The 7,658-nt window shown below is 42.7% G+C and overlaps 1 long non-coding RNA gene across 1 annotated transcript; it reads left to right on the forward strand.

Moving 5' to 3' along the window:
- The first annotated feature begins 5,051 nt into the window (after window positions 1-5,051).
- LOC125529187 lies at window positions 5,052-6,989 on the forward strand. Its single transcript, XR_007292578.1, has 2 exons — window positions 5,052-5,893; window positions 6,502-6,989. It is a non-coding gene; the product is annotated as an uncharacterized LOC125529187 (long non-coding RNA).
- Window positions 6,990-7,658: the final 669 nt, after the last annotated feature.

Genomic DNA, 7,658 nt, shown 5'->3' on the forward strand with positions numbered 1-7,658 from the left:
GCACTTCAAATTCTTCATATCAAATGTTAAATGCGTGTATGAATTACAAGATATAGGGGGAGGTCTCCATGATTCTACTCTACAATGTGCAATTGCTATTCAAGGCAAATTCCTCACATATGCACATCTTCAGGGGGAGTTCTTCTATATATTGCAATCAAATTCCTCAATATCAGTATTTACACTTCATATGTTTATCCCCGTTGAAAACTTAACCTATATTGTCATCAATCACCAAAAAGGGGGAGATTGTAAGTGGATCTAGTGCCCCTTAGTGATTTTGGTGTATTGAAGACTTATAGGTTAAGGGACTAATGTGTTTGTGAGTGTACACGGGTCTATAAGTCTATGAGGAGTTTGATTTTTACAGAGAAAGTCGACCCTTAAAAATGAATGTCTTCAACTGAAGACTTTGAAAGTGAAGAAATTGGTGTGACCCTGAAGACTTGATATTCATGCGAGGAATATGAAGCGTGAAGACTTTGTTTTCGTAGTTTCATTTTCTCTTTCTTGAGTCATAGGAAACACCATACTATTAAAGGGGACCGAGATAAAACTAAGGAAAAGTTTCCAAGTGATGCTCATCTGAAAATCCTACACCTACCAATCCTTTCGAGTGAAGCGATTGGAAATCTCATACAGTTCAGTCAATTTCTTCAATGACAGAGACGAAAATCTTCTGGTCTCTGAAGAATTTGTTCTGACTAAGGAGTTAGGAATTCGCTAGTGCGAATTGCCTACAAGTGAGGAACATGATAGCCCTAAGGAATTTTACAGTGAAATTTCCGACCGTTGCTGTGCTATGCGCCAGCTGTCCCAAAATATCTACCCACCTAAGGGTCATATCATTGAAGGGCATTTATGTCTTATCATGTCGGGCTATTCCCTAGGCTATAAATAGCTGTCCCTACAACCACTAGCTGGTTGGCTGCTCCGCGAGAAACTGACACTTGTCATTGAGAGCATCCCATCCTCCGAGGGCTTTGAGCGAAAATCATCAAGTGAGGAAAACCCAAACCCAAACACCTACAAACCCAAAGTGATTGAGCATCATTGAAGAGATTGTCCTTGTGTGGAACTGACGCTTGTTACCTTTGAGGACTGTGCATCCTCCAGACGGTTAGGCGTCATGGTCTAGAGCATCCAATAGGAAATTGTGGATCGCCGAGTGACCGAGTCTGTGAAGGTTTGGAAGTCACCTAAAGACTTACCACGAGTGATCAGGCGAGGTCTGTGTGACCTTAGCTCAAGGAGAATACAATGAGTACTGTGTGTCCTCAGGTTTAAATACCTAGCCGCTCCAACCAGACATACGGCTATCACATCAGTTGGAACTGGTCTACCAAATCATCGTCTTCACCAAGCTACTGGTTCTATTTCCTCAACTCTTTCATTTCCTCATTTTTGTGTAGAAGTACTTGATCATTACTGTTTGAAGACTTTGACTGAAGACTTTCTCAATTTCCTCAATCCTATTTCTTCAATCAGTTTGTCTTCAGCCTGCTTATCTTGTGTTTACGCTACTTGTACTCTGTGCTTGTTTTCATTTCATCATGATGACTGTGCTACTACTCTGTTATGCGTGCATCTGAGTACTTATTCCGCTGCTAAGTAGTTCTTTGCTTAGGAATTTCCTCACCCTGAAATTCCTCAGTGACGAATTTGTAAAAATCGCCTATTCACCCCCTCTAGTCGATATAACACACTTTTAGCTAATTATGATGGGATTCATGAGACACGGGAGAGACTGAGGTGGGCAATGATGCAACGAGTGGGGGCTCTCCGATTAAATCTAGACACACACATATTTGAGGGAGAGAGTGGGATTCATGAGCCCATTTGGAGATTAAATCGGTGCTTCATGCGTCCAGTCGACTAATCAAACTTGATTCGTGAATCACATGACCAAAGGGTGGGGTCATGGGGAGTACATCACCTGTTCTGTTCCAGATGCCTTGAAGGGAGATTGTGGGATTTGTGAGTCCATGGAACAAAGGTTGCAGACCGCCTAGCAGGATATAGTCGTATCATAGCATGACTATGTGGTTGGATCTAGGACCTTCATGTAAGAGAAAATCTTACCTCTAAATTATAACCGTGTTACTATGGAATAAAAATCCTATTAAACCTGTGAAAAAAGCCAAGTAGTTATGCTTCCCCTTAATATTTATATCCACATCAATGGTCATGTATATTCTACAAGATGTGATTTATCAGCCACATAATTCTTAGCTTTTGTTGCATCATATTTGCTGAACAGTGAATAAAATGACATATCTTCTAGATTAATTACTTAACAACTTTTGTTCCACTCTATTTATATAGTGGAAAATTAATCATCTATAGCAGTGCTATCGTGGTTTTAGCAGGTAAAGGTGCACACATTTTTTTATTTTTACCCGTTGCAATGCACGGGCCTTTTTGCTATATCTATCCCTAATAATAAAGTACGGATTGACTCCGTGGGTTCACCGTCACAATACGCTTTTTTCTCATGTTATAATACGCTTTTATAATTTGTATGGACAAAATCGTAATATAAACAAGGTGGTACTAATTTGGCTCGGGTGCTGCGTAGGCAGAGGAGATATGCGAGGAGGTTGGCGATCTAGGTAGCAAGCGGTGGTAGCGGCAGGCTGAGACGGCATGCGGACGACCGCCAGGGGCAGCAGCTTGTGGTGGTCGGAGCACGAGAGGAGCAGAGAGCAGCGGCGCGTCTGCGAGGGAAGATGACGGCGCATCCATTGGAGGCGACCTCGGGGCAGAGGGGGCGAGGGACCGGTAGGCGGCGGTCTGGGGGTGGTTCGCCAGGCGGCAGGGTCGGTCGGGCATGCGGGGATCGAGCGCCTCCCCCCTGATGGCGTTGAGCATAGCGGCACACGACCCCAAGACAACAGCGATCACAGAGAGAGGCAAAAAGGCTCAGTAGCGGCGATGGCGAGCGGCGGCGGGTTGATGACGAAGAAGGAGCTCGGCGAGACCCACGACGTCCTCCGCTTTGGCGTCAACGACAGCGTCCATGGCGACCTCACGCTAGCGCACCCCGTCCAGGCCACCATCAAGGTAAACCCTCCTTGATCCGCCCCCGTTCATTCCCCCAAACCCTAGCACGTGCTGAATCGGAGTTTTTTTTTCTTTTTTTGGTGCGCCCGCATGTAGGAGGCCAAGTTCTGGGATAAGAAGAAGTTTGGGACCGAGGCCATCTACGGATCGACCTTCAACATCCGCAGGGATCTCGACACCCAGATCCTCTCCAGGTTGGTTCTCTCACTGCCCCCTCCTGGAAATTGGTTTTGTCTAACTAAAGAGCCACTGGTATTAGATTTTTTAGCGGTATGATCTGGGAGCTGCAGTTGTTGGGGTCGTCAATTCGACCTTACTTCTTTTGTTTTGTTGAGCAAATCAGGGCCCCTACCTTTAGATTATTACATCTAGAAGCGCACACGCTTAACGCTTGTGAATGAGAGTTTTACAAACCAGAGCACAGCGAGTGCATCCGGAGTGATTGATGCATTAGGGAGAGAGGGGGAGTTCAGTTTTGCCAAATTAATAGAGAGGCTTTCATCTTTTCCTGCCCTGTGCGCCCATATTTTGACCAAATTCACACATTGTTTCATGACTGGAGGTATATTAGTGTCATCAGAGACCTTTCGATTCCTTGCAAGCCAAATGGACCAGAGAGTATATGGTTCGCTGTTTTTGTCTCACAGAGAAGCTTGTCACCCGTGTTAAAAATGCCAGCCGATTCTTTCACATCATCTAGCCTTATGCCCATAAGGCCCCATATATGGTTCATCCTGATGCACTTCAGAGTTAAATGTGCAGACGTTTCTTGGTCGTTGCATCCAAAGGGGCAGGTATCATTGTCATCGAGTCCTTGCTTTTTAAGGAGCTCTCTGACTTTGATATGATTTCTGATGAGCATCCAGGCAATTTTTTTTCCTTTTTTTGGTGACGAGCAGTCCCAAATACACCGATAAATGAGCTCAGTACATCCTCCAAAATTCATAAGCTGATGGGATTTCCTGACTGAAAATTCCACTGAGTGGTTCATTCTAAGAGCTCGTTTATCCAAGGATCCAACCTTGAGATAGACAGAACTGAGGAATTGAGCTAGAACCTTGAGTTCGCTGTTGGCCTGATCAGATGTAATATGCTGTGCGTGCACAGTCCATTCCCCACCTCTCCTGCAGTCAGCCACAGAGATGTTTGGCCTAAATCCTGAAAGAAGCTAGAAGAAAAATCATGTGGGCCTGGCTTTTATCTTGTGGAATATCTTTAGTCACTTCCCAAATCTCTAAGTAAAATGTGTAGGTAGGCTGGATAAATCAAATGAATTTGGATACAACAGGTTTAGATCGATAAAAGTGAAGTGGACATGACTGCAAGGTTTAAATTCAAACATATTTGAATTTAATTCAAATGGGTAACTAGGACTAGGTTCTAGAAAGTGCCCAAAAATGTTGAGATTTTTTGTGTGGAGCTTTGATAAATGCAGAAAGATTTGTGGGCAAGGATTTGGGGAATTTGAGATGGCTTTAATTTAAACAAGTCATCTTTAGTGCTGCTGGACTGTAACAGTCAGACATACCATTAACCCTAAGGCTCTTTTTTTTAACAGAGTATGAGACGCTAATGCTCTTTCCGTGATTAATGATTGGTATACATTTCTTTTAGACTTTATTATCATGCTGGATTCTACGGTATTGTGTATTTTGTTTGACGGGACAACTAGCGTGTTCTTCGTAGTGAATTCACTATGGGACATTATGCTTATGTATAACAACAACAAAATTGAAAAAAAGAAATATATTAATTTTGTTTCTCTCGTTGCAACGCACGGGCATATGTGCTAGTATATACTATATATATATACATATATATATATATATATATATATATATATATATATATATATATATATATATATATATATATATATATATATATATATATATATATATATATATATATATATATATATATATATATATATATACAAATAATAAAGTATGGGTTCACCGTCGCATCCTTTTTACACAAAGGTCCCTATACTTTTTAAGAATCAACCCACAGTCCGCATCATTACTATCTGTAAGTCAGCCTACCGCTTCGATTTCTTCCCTGTTCATCACATGCCCTCGCCTATCCACACACATGATCTCCAATTTCAGACCGCCTGGTCGCCGCCGCCGGGTGCCGCTCTGCCCCAAGCACGTCTCCTACTCAGGCTTGCCCTCTTCACCCCCCTCTCCCATCGTCCCCAAATGGAAATGCCCCAAGCTCCCCTCGCCGGGCCGCTAACCACATGCGCCGCCCGCACGCGGCCACGTCTCGCCCGATTTTCCATTGCACATCTCCTACCTTGGGGTCCAGCGAGCGGTGCCGGCAGCCATGGCTAATTGCCACGGGTGTGGCCCATCCGAGCTCCGATTTAGGCAGGTCGACCGGGTGTCCTTCGGGGCTCGACAGTGGCGGGTGCGGCCAATCGGAGCTCCGGTTTAGGAAGGTCGACCAAGTCTCCTCCGGGGCTCGACGGTGGCGTGGCCAGCCCGGTGGGGACAGACGCATCCAGTCTCAGCTGCCACGCGATCGTCCCTCTATGTGTCGGCTACTGCTGCACCCCACACTCATATAATTAAGCCAACACTGGGAAATTGATATTTTCATTCAGAGTCAGACTAACCACCTCTTCAATTCTGGTTGATTTGTGGTTTTGAGACTCACGCAAGCAGGTTATGCGCTCATGGAGGAGAACCTGCTGTTCCTGGGGGCCTGGAAAGCAGTTGACAACGCTACTACTTGTGACGAGCTGTGTACACAAGGGAAGAGACATATGACTCCAAATGTGCAAAGTCTGCAAGTCATCACGTGCCACTTCATATTTGAGAAAGTACAACTGAATTTGATAATTTGATTAAATGTAGTTATCATGCACCTCCTTTGGTTGAATCTAAATTCTGTTAGAAACATGGCAACCCACCTAAATATAACATCGATCTGTACAAACTGAGAGATGTTGTGTTTTTACATTTCTTATGTGGTCTGACCAAATTTGCTAGATGCATGCCTTCATACTTTAGTGATAAAATATATATAATTAACAGATGTATTCATGTATGGTTGATTGGATTCTTGATGTCGACCCTATACATGTGCAGCTAATCTTGGATTCTAGGCATAGGGGCCGAGTTACCAATACCCGAAGAATGCTCTGTAGTTGCTTATATAGCTTTGGTTCTTTTCAAGATTTATTTGTACTATCCCGGAGTTCATTAATTTGTTTGCCAAATTAGGAGGCGCTTGGTTACAGTCTGGAAGACATTTACCATGTTTGTGTGTCTGGACAATTTCCCTGAAATTTTACATCCTTTGTACTGTCAATTCCTCTACTGCTTCAGAACCAATAATGGGATTTATTTATTTTGCTTTAAAGAGCTTTCTGCTTTGTAGTTTAGTTTGTTGTCTGCTGCTGACCCTGAGTATTTGCTTGCTGCACAGGTTGAGTTTGCATGTGAGACACTGGAGAGCCCCACTCTGCTCAACTTGAAGGTGCTGTTGCTGAACTTGTAAAGGTGCAACAAGAAGAGGAGGCTGCCTAGAATTGCTATATTGAAGCGGGATCTGCTGGAAGTTACCTTTGGCCATCCACTGATTTATTTGTTGGGAGGAAGGGCCCTTGCTGGAAGTGTGGAGGGAATCCCCATGGTGGCGGCACTCCTGGTTCAGGGTAGCTGAAATAGCCCGGGAACCACAACAACGACATTTACATCTACCAGACTGATCGAACTGCTGGAAGGAGTTGTTCTGGCTGCGTGCCCCTCTCTCCCTTTGTGTAACATCCCAAAATTCTAAATTTTGGAATGTTATATTAAATAATTAATTATGACTGTTTGTTTGATTGTTGTGTGAATGATGTTGTGAAATTGAGTGGAAATTGATTTTCTTTTGAAAGTTGAATGAGAGGAAATAAAAGGACTTTCCCAAAACTTTCATCTTGCATTTTTCTTGATCTCCATGAATTCAAAGTCATCTCATCACAAGACCCTAGAGTGAAGATAATATGACTTCTTCCATTTGAAGAAATAAAAAAGGGGGTTGAAAATAATTTGAATTCCATTTGAAAAATTTCAAATTTAGAAACTTTAAGCAACTCAATGAGTTCATGGGGGAAGATGAAATGACTTCTTCAAATTCTAAGAAAGAGAGTTGTAAGTTTCAAAGGAATACTTTGAAGTCACTTTGAAGTTATTTGAATTTCCAAGTTTCAAATCCTCTTGGAAATTATTTAGTTTTAATTCAAATTATTTTTCTCCTAAAAATAAATAAATATAAATAAGGGTAAAATGATTCCCTTCAATGGAAAATTAGAAGAAAATAAGTTTGAAATCATTTTGCTATTTTAAAAATGATTTTTATTGATTTTAAAAGCAACAGTAGCACTGTTTGACTTTTATGAATTTTTATGGAATTTAGTTGAACTTGAGAAATAGTTCGTCTTATTCTTGGTAATTTTCTGACTCCCCTACTCCTCGCGCATCTCCTTGACATCTTGCTTTGTCTTAGTTCGAGCCGGAACAACGCCTCGATCGACACCGACCTCGCGCGGAGCGCCCGAAGCACAGGTGCTCTGCCGCCTTTGCCCCTCTCGACTCCGA

Source organism: Triticum urartu, unplaced genomic scaffold, assembly GCF_003073215.2.
Source record: "Triticum urartu cultivar G1812 unplaced genomic scaffold, Tu2.1 TuUngrouped_contig_5412, whole genome shotgun sequence".
Classification (NCBI taxonomy): domain Eukaryota; kingdom Viridiplantae; phylum Streptophyta; class Magnoliopsida; order Poales; family Poaceae; genus Triticum; species Triticum urartu.